Consider the following 18,661-nt stretch of genomic DNA (forward strand, 5'->3'; position numbering starts at 1 on the left):
ATCATTTAAGAATACATCTGCAAGTGAATTATGAAAACTACTCACCCCCCAAGAGTCAGTGATTGTTATTCTTAGTAGTCCATCTCTACAAGTCAAGTTTAACCACAGGCTTTCTGGTCCGCTCAGACCTGCGCAGCTGAACGGGCTGGTGCGTCATCTCGGAGTTGTCACGCCCCACTATTTGAGAAGCACTGCGTTAGACTGTGGATAAAGAGGACTGGAGGTCACATGATTGAACTCGTATTCCGAAACAAATCTCTGAAACTCATGACTAGCATAGGCAGGGCCATTGTCTGAAACCAGAGTTAGCAGGATCCCCTGCCTGGAAAAGATTGTCTTCAATTGTGTTATCACAGCTCTAGATGTGATGCTGGGTAATAGATATATTTCAGGATAGTTTGAATAGTAATCTATTACTGGCAAATAGTCCTTGCCCACATATTGAAATAAGTCAGTTGCAACCTTCTCCCATGGGTGTGACGGTAGCTCGGTGGAAATAAGGGGCTCCTTTGTTTGCTTGTACTGATACTCCTGGCATGTAGCACACTCACTAACCAACCTGTCAATGTTCATATTTGGCCAGTAGAGAACCTCACGTGCTCTTTTGGATTTTTCTGCACCCAGGTGCCCTTCGTGATTCCTGGTGAGTATTTCTCTTCGCATGGCTGTGGGCACCACAATCCTGTTGCCTCCGAGCAGAAATCCATCCACTACAGAGAGCTCTGACTGCAAGTGATAATATTGCATATACGACCCTTTCTCCCACCCCTTGTTTAGATTTTCCATCACCCTCTAGAGCAGGGGTGGGCAAACCTTTTGACTTGCGGGCCGAATTGGCTTCTAAATTTTGACTGGGGGCTGAACCAGGAGCAGATGGATGTAGTGTTTGTGGAAAGCAGGGCTGTGGACTCGGACTCGGGGACTCGAACTCGGTCATTTTTGCCGGACTCGGTGCTGATTTTGACCGAGTCCACCGAGTCCGACAATAAAGAAAATAAACATTTGTGTTTATTTTTCGTGTGTATTTGCTTCGCTTGAGTTCAATATGGTTTTTGGTCAAACGCGCATGCGCGTGAGAGGAAATCCCGCAAAGGAGGAGGGACAAACAGAGCGATTGGTTTTGCTGGTGTCACAACCGTGCCAGAGCACGGGCTGCCTGCACTTCCCTCGGCCACACCCCTTTCGTTACCCTAATGTCTGTCACCTGGTTCCTCTTGTTACCCTGTGTATTTAAGCCCTGCCCGTGTATTTCTCCCTGTCGGTGTCTACTGTTGTGATCCGTCCCTGTCCGCGCCCAGTGTTCCTGTCGTTTGGTTTTCCACGGTCTGTCTGGAGGCTCACGGTCAGAATTTTATCCTTGTCCAAGTTTCCAAGTGTCCAAGTATCCAAGTGTCCAAGAAGACTTCTGTCTGTTTGCTGGCCGTGAGTCTCTATCCCGTTTGTGTCTTCGTTTCCCCACCTGACTCCCTTCCCACTCCCTTTCCCTTCAATAAATCCTAGTCCAAGCTGCATTTGGTCGCCCTGGCTCACCTCACTCCTGACAGAAGACACCGACCAACACAGCGACCAGCGCTTGGACCCCCCTCTACCACCAGCTTCCGTTGCCAAAGCCAAAGTCAAGCCGAAGCCATGCCAAGCCACAGCCGGGCCACAGCCGGGCCACAGCCAAGCCACAGCCAAGCCACAGCCCAAGCCACAGCCCAAGCCACAGCCCAAGCCACAGCCCAAGCCACAGCCCAAGCCACAGCCCAAGCCACAGCCCAAGCCACAGCCCAAGCCACAGCCCAAGCCACAGCCGAGCGAAGCCACAGCCGAGCGAAGCCACAGCCGAGCGAAGCCACAGCCGAGCGAATCCACAGCCGAGCGAAGCCACAGCCGAGCGAAGCCACAGCCGAGCCAAGCCGAGCCAAGCCGAGCCAAGCCGAGCCAAGCCGAGCCAAGCCGAGCCAAGCCGAGCCAAGCCGAGCCAAGCCGAGCCAAGCCGAGCCAAGCCGAGCCAAGCCGAGCCAAGCCGAGCCAAGCCGAGCCAAGCCGAGCCAAGCCGAGCCAAGCCGAGCCAAGCCGAGCCAAGCCGAGCCAAGCCCCATCTGCGACGCCATCGGTTCCCCAAGTCGCCGCCCGAGTGCGGTTCATGTCCCCCAAGTCGCCGCTCGAGTGCGGTTCATGTTCCCCAAAGTCGCTGCCGATTGCGCGTCAGGCCCCCAGTGTGTGCCGCGAGTGTGGCCCTGGGCCCCTGACCTCCGCTGAGTGCAGTTCTGTTCCCCAAGTTCCTGCCGATTGCGCGTCCCTGGGCCCCTGACCTCCGCTGAGTGCAGTTCTGTTTCCCCGAGTGGCCGCTATGTGTGGGTAAGACTTTGCTGCTGCTGGTTCGGACTTTGCCACAGACCAGTGGGGTCGTTTGGACTGGTGCGCAGCCCCCCCGCTTGCCACGTGGGGGTTTGTTTTCTTTGTGGGACGTCGGGAGCCGTCCCTTGTGGGGGGCGTACTGTCACAACCGTGCCAGAGCACGGGCTGCCTGCACTTCCCTCGGCCACACCCCTTTCGTTACCCTAATGTCTGTCACCTGGTTCCTCTTGTTACCCTGTGTATTTAAGCCCTGCCCGTGTATTTCTCCCTGTCGGTGTCTACTGTTGTGATCCGTCCCTGTCCGCGCCCAGTGTTCCTGTCGTTTGGTTTTCCACGGTCTGTCTGGAGGCTCACGGTCAGAATTTTATCCTTGTCCAAGTTTCCAAGTGTCCAAGTATCCAAGTGTCCAAGAAGACTTCTGTCTGTTTGCTGGCCGTGAGTCTCTATCCCGTTTGTGTCTTCGTTTCCCCACCTGACTCCCTTCCCACTCCCTTTCCCTTCAATAAATCCTAGTCCAAGCTGCATTTGGTCGCCCTGGCTCACCTCACTCCTGACAGCTGGCTTTTTAATGAATGGCGACTGTGACTACGGGGGCCCATTAGGTCCAGAAAAGCTGACAAGACGCTTGCCAAAATGGCAAGGAAAAAATGCACAGCTAAACGAATATATGACGATGAACACAGGACGTTTTTAACAGAGTTAAAGTTGTTTTTTGTTGAACGCTATGGCAAGCCATTCTGCCTGATATGTCGGACGTCATTGGCGCATTCAAAAGCTTCAAATGGTCAGCGTCACTTTAGCTCACTTCATGCCAATATCGATAAGGACTTTGCAAAAGGGACTGAATTTCGCAAGCACAAGTTTGGAGACTTTGAAAAGTCAGGCAGAAAAATAGGTACAGTTTTTCAAAAAAATTACGAAGCACTCAGAGACTGTCACACTTGCATTGTTTCAACTGGCTTGGAACATTGCACGGGCTAAAAAGCCATAATATGAAGTGGAGTTCGTTAAAATATGCCGCAGTGACGTTATTGAATTTTATTTTCATCATGCTGCTGAGAATGCGCGTAGGAATACTGTCCACAGCCCTGCTTGCTTGTTATGAAGACAAATTTAGTTGTTGCGTGCGCGCCCGCGCCTGCCTGCCTGCGTGCGTGCACGTACAAGACCCACAATGCCCCGCGCGCAGCCAAGATGGAAGAACCCGGGAGCAGCGAGAGAACAATGTTTTGCCTCTAGATTTGGGGGGGAAACGGAGCATAAGTTACGATCAATGCGGCCACGTTGAGTTGCACTTAGGCTAATGTTTACATTATGTACTAATGTCAAGGACGATTATGTCACCCAGTGTTAGAAAAATGTATATATATGTTATCATGCGTTCTCTAATCAATGCTTTACCGCAATATTACTGCAATATATACTTGCTGTTTGGCTTTGCTGTTTTTATGATGTACCACAGAAGGACAGTTCCTTTCTAACAAAGACCACTTTGTTAGACAACATGCCTCATTGCTGTCTTGCACCCCAGATGAACCTCCAAGTGACCATTAAAGTCAGGGTTTCCTAACTATCTTGATCGTAGGATTAGGTTGGAATGTATATAACCAGTAATAAATAAGTTAGTTTGTTGCATCCTACACAATGTCGTAAAACTTCCCTTGCTATGTTTTTACTTGAGGTCAAAGGTTTTCTCTTCTGCATACCAGTTACCTTACATTTACTTAACATTTGTTTTAGTGTTTAGGACAAGTTACTCATTGTTATTGCATGTTAATTTACTAAGTAGATAAAGTCTAGCCAAGGTTCAGTTGCATTGTTCCACAGGAAAGCGGCAATTGAAGTTGTCTGATCTCACTCGCTGACTACTCGGCCAACAACTGGAGAAGAACAGATGGACAAACTCTGCGGGGGTCACGGGCCGACAATGAAGTGCTAATTCACACCACACTACATTCCTTAGCTAATCAACGTTGCTACAGACACAATCTCCCCTCCCTTTAGTGTAGCAACGCCTCTGTAACCAGGGCAACCAAAACATTAAATAGAGGAGCACGTGGAGGGAGAACTCAGAATTGATGGAGATTGTAACCGAGTTTCCTCTCTCTATCGTTCTCCTCGCGAGAAAAGACTTAATTCTGTCTCACTTGTGGTTTGTTTGCTGTTGCTCTTCTCTTAATAGTTATTCAGTCATTGAAATAAACCTGACACCCAGCTTATATCATTGATGTGTTTCGATTAGAGGTGTAAATCGCGGGTTTTGTAACGATACGATATCATATCGATACAAAGAATCACAATACGATATTTGCCGATATCTTAAAGCCTGCTGTGATTCATTCAGGATACATCACGATATAGTGCTCTACGATCGATATAGAGCAATATCCTGATTTATAACTATTCATACGCAAAATCAACAAGGTACTGCAAACTCTTTATTTAGGAAATTACAAGAGTATTGTAGTATACAAAGTGCTTCTTTTAACACTGAACTTTATCAAATTCCTATATTTTTCTCATATAAGTAAAGAAAAAGGAATATTCTTTCTTTTTTGTAATACCATTAACTTTAAAGTGCATTACTGAACTATTTAATTACAAAAACTTTTAATTGTCTGTTGAGCCATCTTTTCTTTGGAATCCAAAGTGCTTCCAAACGAATGACTTGAAGCCCAAAGTGGAGCGAATTTCCTCGTTTTCTTGGACACTAGCCATAGCACCAGCCCAGGAGCCGCGTAGTTGTCGGCTCCCCTTTCACGTGCCTGCTCTGCTCACAACACAACACGCCGCGCACTGCTCCCGGAAAGAGGAAGCAAGCAACAATGAACTGGATTTCAAAATAAAGTCGTGTCTAATGTCTGAGGTCAAAAACCGGCGATATAGATCGATGTTTACGTTTAGCATCGATGCCAACAAATCGTAGAGCATTATATCGATTAATCGATGTGTATCGATGAATCGTTACACCCCTAGTTTCGATAGTTGTGGGGTCGTCACTAATTATTTGTGTTTAGATAAATGTCTGAGCTATAATGGTGTGATTAAAACTTGAAAGTACGTGTCTGTTTATTGTATTCGTTTATATGTTTAATAAAGACAAAGCCACCACAGAACTGTTGTAATTATTTAGATTTTGATCTAAATTAGCCTTGAATAAAGACTAAGCAGTCACATGAATTAACAGAAAAAATGGACAGCCGGACTCGGACTCGTGGTCAAGAGGCCGGACTCGGACTTGGTGCAAAAATCCGACCGAGTCCACAGCCCTGGTGGAAAGTAATACAAACGACATGTAAAGGTCATTGCATAAATGTTTTTTGCCTTTAGTAGGGAAGTAAAGCATGGATATTCAAAAAATGCTTTTTGGAAACAAATGCATTTATTAACAGCATTAAAATAATATTTCACTGAAAAACTACTAGGCGGCTCGGTGGCACACTGGGTAGCACGTGCGCCTCACAGTTAGGAGGGTGCGGGTTCGATTCCACCTCCGGCCCTCCCTGTGTGGAGTTTGCATGTTCTCCCCGGCCTCGCGTAGGTTTTCTCCGGGCACTCCGGTTTCCTCCCACATCCCAAAAACATGCTTGGTAGGCCGATTGAGCACTCTGAATTGCCCCTAAGTGCGAGTGCGGATGGTTGTTGGTCTCTGTGTGCCCTGCAATTGGCTGACAACCGGTTCATGGTGTCCCCCGCCTACTGCCCGATGACGGCTGGGATAGGCTCCCCGTGGGGACTAAGCGGTTCAGAAAATTGATGGACGGATGTATTTAATTTATTGTTATTTTAATCTTTAACTTTTCTGGTAGTGGGATTGAAAACAGATTCTCATTTGCAATATCAACCTATCTGCAGACAGCAACGTGTCTGTACTGTACTCAGTAGAACTTATTTGTCACACTGTGGAGGGTGGGGTATTCCACAAGGATATTGGTAGTTAATACAAAATCAGGGTGGCGTAAACATAGGTAGAAGCTTGCATGGCAGTCCTCTATCTAAATCATTCCTAATTGGGTATACTGCTATCATCTGCCTGTCTCTGAAAATGTGGTCTAGAAAAATCTTTTACTGTCAAGAGGTTATGGAACAGCTCTGTGACAGTGTAAGTGACGTATACGAGATTGTCTCTGAGACAGGACTGTGTTGAGGAGGACCCTGATTTTGATTTAGTTGACGTGGAAGCCTACATTGGCTTGCTAATTTTGACAGGGGTTTACAAATCAAAAGGAATGCTCAGACTGGAAGAGAAATACTTCCTTCTCCAGCCTCTGTCTCTGAAGACATTCCATGTTTTGTCCCGTGTCATACGCTTCAATGACAAACAAACAAGGCAGGGCCGACGAGAATGTGACAAATTTGCTGCATTTACCCCTGCTTTATAATCCGGGCCCCAAAGTGACTGTTGATGAGTGCTTAGTTGCGTTTCGTGGGCGCTTTCCTTCCGACAATATACAGTACATATCCCTAGTAAACCAGCATCAAAATATGGGCAGCATGTGATGCAGCTTTGCCTATAATATGCAGGTGTACACGGGTAGATTTCCCGGCGAAGCACCTGAAATACTAAAGCCACAAGGTTTGTGCTAGATATGGCTGAAGGACTGCATGGGCATAACATGACCTGTGATAATCTTTTTCACATCTTATGCCCTGGGTGAGGAACTGCTCAAAAGGAAGGTTACAATGTTAGGGAAATTGATAATAAAGAATAAACCCGGATGTCCCAAGCCAGTATAACAAAAGAGTGGTGAGTGATATGTTACAGTAACTAGTCACAATAAAATTGAAAAAAAACAAATAATAAAAAGTCATATGCAGAGGTCATATTCCATCACCACCAAAACCAGACTTGTGGTCATTAATGTTGAGAAATAAATTTGAGAAGGTTTGTGTGTAAACATCAGCATTAATTAATTCTAATTTAAAGATTTGACCTGATGATGGCACTAGTCAGCGCAATGATTTTCTTGGGGTTATTTATGTATTCAACAAATAAACAAAGTATGTTTCCCAAAAACTTGGGCAAAAAAGGTTTTGTTAATTATTTTCTGAAGGTAAATGCGCCTGGGGTCAAATTGACCCCAAGAACCAAATTTGCGGTTTGAGGGTTAAGATTGCATTTGACAGAAAAGGGTTATTGAGGCTCCATCTTTTTTCACCATCTCCACATGAGATGGGCCATCTATTACCCATTTCTGAGTCTGTAATCTTATAATTCTGTATTATAATAATAATAATAATACATTTTACTTATAAGGCGCCTTTCAAGACATGTATAGTACAGCTACTTTAACATAAAATGATATGCATTGAATATAACTGCCTGTAATAGTTCACTATATCCTACACTATCCTGCCAGTGTTTAGCCCTCTGTGTTAGTTATTTTGAAAATTTCAAATTTTGAGTTGATGGCTGTGTCAATACAATTAATAACAACTGTAATGAAAAATGGACTACCATCGCTTTTGTGTTACTTTAATGAGATTCTACTGTCATCAATTTCCTGCAATATACTGTATTTTTGAGAATGTCTTAGTGTCTTATTCTAAACCTGAAAGAAAATTTAATCCGACTACGATATTCTCATTCATTATCTTTAGCGCCTATACCTTTCTATAAAACGAGCTCTCATTTGGCATACTCAATTGCTCTATATAGAGATATACATTTTAATTGAATAGCCACAAATAAGCATTCTATGCACATTATATTGTTTCTACAAAACATTGAAAAATTTACATGGGCCCCCTTTTTCAACTTTAATTACTTGCCCCTCCAAAGGTCTCGGCACACCCCTGATCATGAATCACGTTCATAGGTCAGTTTTAACAGCTATTACAATGTGTCTAGTGTGTCTGACTAATTTGCAGAACACGGGATTAGTGTATGCAAGACAAGCAGTGACTGACATGAAGACGAGGCAGAGTATGAAAAATTTAAATAATTTGCTTTTTAATGCTGCTTATTTTCAACTCTAAATGTGATTTGGTTATAGGTTGGTATGGAAATGAGTGCATACATTATTTAAGGTTTTTCTAAGTAAGACAAAGGCGTGCTTGTTTACCTGCTTAACATGTTTCAGCCACTTTCTGTAGCCTTCCTCAGAAGCCTGCATACATGTATGGACGACGCACTAGCCCACTGAAGCCTAATGGGGTCTGGATCAAGCCAGAAGCAACAGTCAGGTAAGAACAAATAATTTCTCATTCATGATTAATTTACTGTTACGTTAAAGATAAATGTGTTTCGTTTGTTTTAGTTTGACGTTGTACTTGGGGAATGTATTGGCTTTGCAATACAGTTAATAATAATAAATATGTCAATATTTGCAGTAATAAATTCTGTAATACTCAAAATTAAAAATCAAATTTCATTTATTACACAACCTCCATTTTACAAACAAGTATAGCTGAATTGTGCAGCTTTACAGCACTGCCTCTTTCATTCTGACATTCTTTACATGCCTAAATGTGTGTGATAACGGGTCTATGTAATGTATGATGTTAAAAGTATAAAGTGAATTTCTTTCTTTGTTTTAATCAGTATAATAAATTTGTACATTACTGTGTAACGTGGCACAGCTAACATGCTTAAGAAATTAGCCCAATCCTATTTGAAATTAGCTGGGCGCTTTATGTGATATGAATAGCAACACACGCTGCACACGCGCACACGTACACAAACACACGCGCACGCGCATACGCGCACACACATACGCACAGACACACACACCTACGCACAGACACACACACCTACGCACGCACACAAACGCACACGTAGACGCACTCACACACGCACACGTACGCACACGCACTACTAGTAAGTGAACGTCATCTGACCTGCCAGTCAATGTAGTCTAATATGCTCCATACAGTGAGAGGATCTGCTGTATCATGATATTTTAAACTTTCCACAGTTAACTATGTGCCGATATGCTTTTGGCAAAATAGCGATCTAATTTCTTATCAAATATTTTAGTGGGTATTTTTCTTACCTGGAAATAAGACGCTTGATTCACCAAAACCCGCCTCCGCCGTATACACGATGCGTTGTAATTTTGGTGTGCGTTCAGTGACACAGTTACACTTTAAAAAAATGTAAATGTTTAAAAATACAATAAAGTGTTTAATATGATAAGTCTTGTGCGGATGCGCTCGCGCTGCGCAGCGGGGGCACGTCAGTCAACCAGCACGCAAGAGCAGAAAGGAGCCAGACACGTTAACATTTCAAAAAAGGTTCAAAGTTTTGTGTAGATATTGTAACAATATATTTACTCATATTTACTTACTCATTTATTTAAATGAATAAGAATGTTTCTGCAAGTCACTTTGACTTGAAACCTTTTACGAAAGTGTCTAAAAGTGTGTAAAAAAACAATAAAGTATATAAAACTGCAATAAAGGATCATAAAAGTCTTGTGCGGATATTGTAACAATATATTTACTCTAATTTATTTTCCAATTTATTTGGAAAAAGAATTTTTATGAAAATCAGTTTGACTTGTGTATAAAACTACAATAAAGGTTCATAAAAGTCTTGTATGGATATTGTAACAATATATTTATTCTAATTTCCATCCATCTTCTGTACCGCTTATCCCCACCGGAGTTGCGGGCGTGCTGGAGCCTATCCCAGCAGTTTTACTCCAATTTATTTTTTTCATTCTCCTATTAATTTAAATAAAGCATTTAAAAATACAATAAAATACAATGAAGGTTCATAAAAGTCTTTTATGGACATTGTAACAATAGGTTTTCTCTACATCACAGATTTTCACCTGTTGCGGGTGGTCTTGGAACCAATTATCCGCGAAAAACGAGGGATTACTGTAGCGTTCAAGTACTTCCGTCACCGGAGCTGGCTGGCGGAGGGCTGGACACCACCTGGTGGGAAATGCACCAGAGCAAAAGCGCAGCAGGGCAGAGCATAGCGGAGAAGCATGGTCGGGGACGAGCGGGCGGTCAGGACAGGTGGCGAGCAAGATGTGGTCAGTAACGGGGAGGTGGTCACGACGGGCGGCAAGCAAGACATGGTTAGTAATGGGCAGGTGGTCAGGACGGGTAGCAAGCAAGGCGTGACGAGTCAGTACACGGGCCGGGCCAATAACGGGTGTCAGACAGAATGACAGCAGTGAGCGATTGAGTGGCATCACGGGACAGACTGACAAGAGAGTGAGTGACTGGATAGCGGGGTTTAAATAGGGAGACTAACAAGCCAGTGACAGGTGTGGGTGATTTCTTGATTAGGAGGGTGTGGTTTAGTGGCAGGTGCCACAGGCACCTGACATTAACATGGCTAAAAATTCCTAAAAGTTGATTTACCCTATTTGAGTAGCCAATCTACACATAAAAAAATTACAGGGTGGCTCATAAGCAGTGCATTATTACTGCAATGCCTGGAACGTTGTGCTTCAGCTGAAAGCCCCACCCTCCTTCTCAAATTTATGTTGAGGTAATCACCTTTTTGACTGGAGATTTAGTTGAAAAGTGTATGGAACCCCAACCGGCGGGCACCCCCTCCCCCTGTCAGTTCTCCTCTACTTTGTGCAGTCACTCAAGGACAAGGATCATTTTCACGTTCATATCACTGGCCACGTAGTATAATTGCCCAAGCTGTACTTCAATGATTTCAGAGAACAAGTAAATTAAAAAAATCTGAACACACATTGCTACTTTGATATTGTGACGTAAAATTTAACCAGATTAGTGAATGAGTAGGCAGAAGGAAAAACATTTTTTTTCTTATTTTTCCAAAATATTGAAATATGATATAACATGTGGGAGGGGCCAAAGGGGTCGGGTGAGCTGGGCTGGGACCTTGGTGGTCCGATCTCCTGCTTCAAAAGCTGGCTATAGGGGCGTGGAATGTCACCTCTCTAGCAGGAAAAGAGCCTGAGTTGATGTGCAAGGCAGAAAAGTTCAGGCTGCCTATGTTGACAGGCGGTTAGACAGAACTGCTCTGTCTTTATGACCCTGTTTAAGTGTTCAAACATTGTGGCTATATTAACTCATTTCTGTTGTTAAGCTGACGTATATAATATCTTGTGTTTTTTGTCATCTGTCTGTAACGTCGTGTTTCTTTAGATCAGGGGTCTCAAACTCCAGTCCTCGGGGGCCGCATTCCTACATGTTTTCTAAGTTTCCCTCGTTAAACACACCTGATTCAATTATCAGGCTCCTGCAGAACGTGAGGATGAACTGATCATTTGAATCAGGTTTGTTTAACGAGGGAATCTTGGAAAACATGTAGGAATGTGGGCCCCGAGGACTGGAGTTTGAGACCCCTGCTTTAGATGAACAAAACGGCTTTGAAAAGATACCTTATGGAGACTACGAAAAAAGGTTCTCCAGCCTTATGGCAGGGGGTGCTAGTTATCTCGGGATGCTTCATGCGCCGACCTGTAGAATAAGAGATCTCCGGTTCAAATTTACAGTGAACAACTGAGGAGCAGTCGTCCATTTATTTCATTTTATATTCGTATTTTTTTTGTTTTTTTTCTCCCGTTTTTACATTTCATTTTACAATGGAGGATTACATATCCAAATGATTTTCAACTATGGATTTTCGATCGAAGCAGAGGTCATCAGTAAAGGAAGAGCAACTCCGGAGTTAAAAGGTTTGATTTGGACAACGGGACTTCGGAACAGATTGGTACGCACGATTGAAAACAAGTTTTTGATTCCACGTGCTTTATTGAGTGTTTTTATGTGTGAAGACTGCTGATATGAGATTTTAATTAAAATAGTTCAAATGAAATAATGGGTTGGATGGGTGACGTCAGTGCCTCCCCAGTCATGAACCTCACCGGACGCCACTGGTTCAGAGCACCCACCCTTTTTTGAGTCCTGAGAAGGAATGCGGTACTCCGTCTGGGGACATTGTTCTGCTGGGTGACTTCAGCGCTCACATGGGCAATGCCAGTGAAATCTGGCAGTGATTGTGGTGTTCTATTTTTGGACTTATGTGCTTGACATGGATAGTCCATAATGAACACCATGATCAATCATAAGGGTCCATATGTGCACTTGGTAGCAGGACTTTTTAGTCATGTCATTGGATCTACGGCCGCATGTTTTGAACTCTTGTGTGAAGAGAGGAGCAGAGCTATCAACTGATAACCACCTGGTAGAGTGCTCGCCCTGATGGTCAGGAAAGATACCGGTCTGACCTGGCAGACCCAAACATATTGTAAGGGTTTGCTGGAAACGTCTGGCAGGATTCCGTCTCAGAAAGGGTTTCTAATTCCATGTTCAGCAGAGCACGTTCCGGGGAGGCGGGGGACATTGAGTCTGAGAGGACTCATTGCCTTCATGGTTGCATGGATGGATGAATGGACAGAGGGACAAATGGATCGCGGCGGCGGTGGTGCTGATGAGGGAGGCTGAATGGATAATGCAAGTTTATGGAAGTTAATGGTGTAGCATGTGACTGCCTCAGCCATAATAGTAATACAATTATAGATGAATAACTTTATTATGCTACATTTTACTTTGGTGTGAAGGGGTATTTACTTTATGTCTCTTGGTTTTCAGAGATGCCTTTATCTTCATCGAAGACCCAAACTGAGTCTTCAGATTCTGACTCACAGCCTCCTGCCATTCTCATCACTGCTCCATCACACGACGATATCTATGCCTCCTCATCTAACTTCACAATAGTTGATGCTGTCAAAGAACGAAGGCCCTCTTCAGCACCCATTGTTGGCAAGAAATTCATGAAGCGAAAGTGATCAAAAGACCTAGCATTGGGGTCACTGATGGCGTTGGGAGCCATTCTCTTGACTTCTGTCTAAAAAGCGTAGGTCCATTTCACTCCTTGTGTCTCTATGTGCCAGGTAATTGACTGAAGATTAGTCCACAGGTTCGTTCACCACTTGCCCAAGGTCAACTGGGTTTGGCTCTGTGCAGAAAATGGATGGATGGATGGATGGATGGATGGATGGATGGATGGATGGATGGATGGATGGATGGATGGATGGATGGATGGATGGATGGATGGATGAATGGATGGATGAGGTGCGGCATCAAATTTTGCGTTTCAAATTTCCTACTGCACATGCCACAAAAATTCTGAAACTTCACATGTAGCTAAATAATCATGACCTGAAGCCCTCTTTATGATAATATTCTTTAGAACTATAGAATCAGAATCAGCTTTATTGACCAACTTTGTGCATGCCAAACAGGGAATTTGACTCCGGTTGATCTGAGCCTCTGTAGAACATTTAAGCAATTGACAACATTCAGGTAACTAACAACATTTAAGTGACTAGAACAGGATGTTATTGCACAGTGATGACTGAGTCTCTATGAGGGTGAGAGTTCATCAAAGTGACAGCCTGGGGGAAGAAGCTACCTATAGTGACATATCTCATTGTTTTGACTTTAATGAACTGCACCGAGCTTGTTGAACAAATCCAACTGAAAAGTTCTCAGAACGGCCTCAAGATAATCATCCTCCGTCAAATTTTGTGATTTTTCAGCCAAGGGCGGTGCCAATAATTCCTTACGGTGATAATGAAAACTGCTGTAACTTGACCCACATGACCCTATCTTGAACAGTAGTGCCCTCTACAAAATTACATCAAAGCAGCCCTGGTTGAGCATTTCACCTCGAGCTATGAAAATTTGGTGGTATGTGTAACAAAAAAGTATTTTGGAGCCCAATGTTAAACCCAACAGAAAGTCAACCATTTGAATTTACTTTAATCACAGCTTGCCAAACTTTCATACATTTGATGAGAGTCTTCCAAGACATCCACAAACTTATTTTTCATTATTGTGGTTGTGCCACCAAGTGGCCAAAGCAGACAAGCCCAAAGTCCGGGTCGCAGGCCAAATCCGGTCCGTGTGTAAATGTAGACCAGCCCGAAGCATTGTGTCATAAGATCAATAATATGTGGCCTGCTGGCACTGGAATGAGCCACAGAAATAAAATCTGCAGGGACCAGCGTCATCTGGAGACCAAACAAACCAAGGAGCGGGGAGAATAACGAGGCGAAAGTACAACCACAAAGGCTGCCAAGGACGAAACAAGACGCCAGAGAACGGTTTTGGAAGACAAACTGGCCCCCAAATTCATGGGCGACTCAACTCGACCTATTGTAACCATTCTGAAGAACTTCTTTACTGTTTTTTATCCTGATATTGCGTTGGGGCACTGTCGGATAGAAAAGCCCAGCGCTGACTCGTAAAGCTCTTACCTGAAGGCAGACTTAATATAATCGGCTGAAATTTAAGTTACCTAGTGTGAGTTTGATTTGTGTGAATATTTTTGTCCTTAGAAGAAAACGAACACGCGTTGGAGAAGTTGGACATAGGCAATTGAGGTGCCCTCGCCTCCATACGATAACATTTTCCAACAGAGTCAAACACGGAAATTTACAGTTATGTTATACTGCGCTGGTTAGCACGTCGGCCTCACAGTTAGGAGGGTGTGGATTTTATTCCACCTCCGGCCCTCCCTGTGTGGAGTTAGCATGTTCTCCCCGTGTCCGCGTGGGTGTTCTCCGAGTACTCCGGTTTCCTCCCACATCCTAAAAACATGCTTGGTAGGCCGTTTGAGCACTCCAAATTGCCCCTTGGTGTGAGTGCGAGTGCGGATGGTTGTTCGTCTCTGTGTGCCCTGCAATTGGCTGGCAACCAGTTCAGGGTGTCCCCTTCCAACTGCCTGATGACGGTTGGGATAGGCTCCAGCACACCCGCAACCCCCGTGGGGACAAAGCAGTACAGAAAATGGATGGATGGATGTATGTTATACTGCAGCAAAGTGTCACTGCAAGAATTAATGTTGCTTGTGGTAGACAAGGGTGTTCAATTTTACCGAAACTATTCATTCTATGCGACACAATTACTAACCTATCTTAAAGTAAAGAATGTCTTAGAGGGCATTAAAGTGTTAAACCAAGTGTTTAAAATTAGTCAGTTTGTTGATGAAACTGTAATCCTTTAATCTCTTTAAGACAAATTACGCTTCAAAAACCCTAAATGTAACACGTCTCCGCTCCTGGGGTGATCACCATTTTTCACGCCTCTGCTTCTCGGTTGGGCTGATTCCCCTGCGGAGTCAAGCCTCTCCATGCCTTCCTCCTGCTAGCCCCGTGTGTCACATTGCGTGTTTCGTTGTCATGGTGTCCGTTCGCGTCTCTGTCCCGCGTCTGTGCTCTCGGCACTCCCCGCCTGTGTCCTACCCGTAATCATTGCAATCACCATCACCTGCCCCTTGTTACCTGTCTTGTATTTAAGCCCCGTTTGCGTGTCACTGCCTGTCGGATCGTCCTGTTCATCCTGTTTACCCTGCTCACTTTGTCTGCGGTTTCCCCACGTCTGGTTCCTGTCCGTTTCTGCTGCCCGTCCATTGTTATGTTCCTCTGCCTGTTTGTTCCCCTCACCCTGTCCTCCACCACCATTTTCCCATCAATAGAGCCTGGTCCAAGCTGAATATGGTACCGTGCTCCATTCTGCACGTGACAAAATGAAAAACTATATACTTTGAATCTATGACTGGAGTATATAGAAATAATTGGATAAATGCTTTTTTTTCTTTTTGTTTTTCAAAAAATCTGATTCTTTATGTTTTCACGTCCCACAAAATCTTTCTCAAGTTGTGAACTAAACTTTGAACTAGGACGTGTAGAAAATTAACTTTCTCAACACTGGATGAAATAATCTGGACGCGTATTAAAATGGATATAGTACCTCAACTAAATTTGAACCAAATTCTATATGATATGGATAAAACACCAATCCAAATGAGGACACTGTGAAATATAGTAATAATTATGGGTAAATTTCACATACATAAATGTAAATGGAGAAATAAAATACCATCCCGGAATTTGTTTAAAGCAGTTGCATTTTGCTTCTAGGTCTGGTTTTGTGCCTGGGTTCCACCAGGAGGACACCTGTGTTTAGCCACCATGAGCTTACATGGGTTTCCGACTGGGTCTTATGTGGGTTCCAAATGGGCAATTTTATGTCTGAACCATCCATACACTCACGTGTATTTGACTATTTGGGCTTGAACTGGGGATCTGGCCTTGTGAAGGTTTTCACTGGACAAATTATATGCTACCCATGTCGACCCAATTTGTGCCCATTCAGGGCTCCAAGTGATTTTTGTGGCTTAGGTGTAGTCACATGTGTTAAGACAACGGCAGTGCAGGAGACAGACGACTTGATCCAATTTGGAAAAGACTTTTATTAAACAAGGGTGCATGAAGAATCATGAGAAATAACCAAAGGACAACGCAAAAGGCTCGACAGACCGACAAAAGGATGGCGTAAGGTAGGACTGCTCAATTCATTGAATTTCAATCATAATTACGATTTCGCTTCCGAGCAGCAGGTAAATAAACCGACACATTTTGTGACACCGGACGAAATTGACCTTCCCCTCCTTGAAAGACATCCGCCACTGAACTCGACCACTACGCCCTGGCCCCCGCGTGTGTGGAGAGTGGAGCTCCAGGCCATATTTAACAGACAATACACGTTCAATGAACGAAAGCTCTGTGAAAGGTTTTGTGAACACAATAATTTTGGAACTAATAAAGGGTTTTGAACGGCGGTTTACTTTTGTTCAAGGATGCCAGGTTTTCTCTTCTTAGACTTCAAAATAAACCCCATTAAATACACTGAAAACAATACTTAAATAGGCGGGGGGAAAGGGATTTGGCAGCCCTGGTTACAAACAGCCGCACGGCGCGATGATGACGCTCCATTTGAGGTAAACCAGGGGTCTCAAACAGTCCTCGGGGGCCGCAGTCCTACATGTTTTCCAAGTTTCCCTCGTTAGACGCACCTGATTCAAATGATCAGTTCATCCTCACGTTCTGCAGGAGCCCGATAATTGAATCAGGTGTGTTTAACGAGGGAAACTTGGAAAACATGTAGGAATGCGGCCCCCGAGGACTGGAGTTTGAGACCCCTGATGTAAACTCATGTTGCACGACGAGCAGCCCCACTCGCCCTTTCGTGTCAAACGGCAACGATAAGGATCATCCTGTGAGAATGTTCAGGAATTTCAACTAAAAATTACTCTTAATGAGATTGTTTCTGTTTTAGTAATTTATTTGGGCTTTGCACCTCTACCTTTACACTCTCATGTCCCGAATTCTAAACGTTGTCTGGTTCTTTGGGCTAACAAGAAATATTACATTCACAAAAAACAAACAAACACGTTAGTTAAAGCAAATATAATTTTTGTTTTGAACATTGAAAACTTCATTTGTATACGTTTCATTTGCAACCTTGGTCTGGCACCCACAGCAGATGTGTTTGCACATTCTGGACCACAGTTATATTTTTGTTTCAATTAATTAAAGAAAAAGACTATTCAAGCAATTTACTCTTGTATTTAAGATTGTACGGTGATAGCACCTGATAAAATGCCAGCGGGTAACAGCTCGAAGCAACTTTTATTTTTAATTGGGGAACAAAAAAACTACCGTTTTTTTCTGTGTATAATGTGCCCCCATGTATAATACGCACCCTAAAAATGGCATGTTGATGCTGGAAAAAAGCCTGTACCCATGTATAATACGCACCCAATTTATTTTTATTTTTTTTAAAGTCCCAATGATCGTCACACACGCAGGGAGGCAATGGGTCCCACTTTTATAGTCTTTGGTATGGTCTTAACTAGGCTGGATGTATTTTTTTTTGTTAGCGTTGATTTCTCCGACTGCCCGTAAAGGCACCACCGTGATCAGATGAAAAGTGAGGAAAGTGACGTGCGGACATGTGAAAAAGGCGGCTCTGTATGGGAGAGACGTTGAAGAGGAATAAAAACACCCTTGGAAACCAAAACTTGCCCCTCGTCGTGACTTGGAGCCGCAACAAATGTTTCGGATTTGTGTAGGGTACATTGTGACAGACAGCAAACGAGCAGGTGATCGAGCAAGCGTCTGATACGAGAGCATTGCGTTCGTATGGAGCGTGTTTGAAGTGAACAGCAAAGAAGAAAGGAACAAGGCAAAGTGTTGTGAAATAAAATATTACCTGTAATATGCATTTTGTTATTTGCTGATTGAAACTGCTAATTAAACTGTGAATTGAAACTAATAGGAAGAAAACAACTCTCGCTCTTTATATAGCTGACGTGTCTTGCGCATCCGTTCTGCGCATCGGATCCATAGTGCGCATGCGCAGTCATACTGCCTCCGTATGACGTCCGGTCCGCGATGGAGATTAAAAAACAAACAATATTTGACAATAACACACCATCAAGGATTGCACCATCGCATCAAACGATGTGTCGTCAATTATGAATTTTACTGACTAAGTGTGTTGGGCAGGATGGCTGAAAGCGATG

The sequence above is a fragment of the Syngnathus typhle genome, linkage group LG7, assembly GCF_033458585.1.
Source record: "Syngnathus typhle isolate RoL2023-S1 ecotype Sweden linkage group LG7, RoL_Styp_1.0, whole genome shotgun sequence".
Taxonomy (NCBI): domain Eukaryota; kingdom Metazoa; phylum Chordata; class Actinopteri; order Syngnathiformes; family Syngnathidae; genus Syngnathus; species Syngnathus typhle.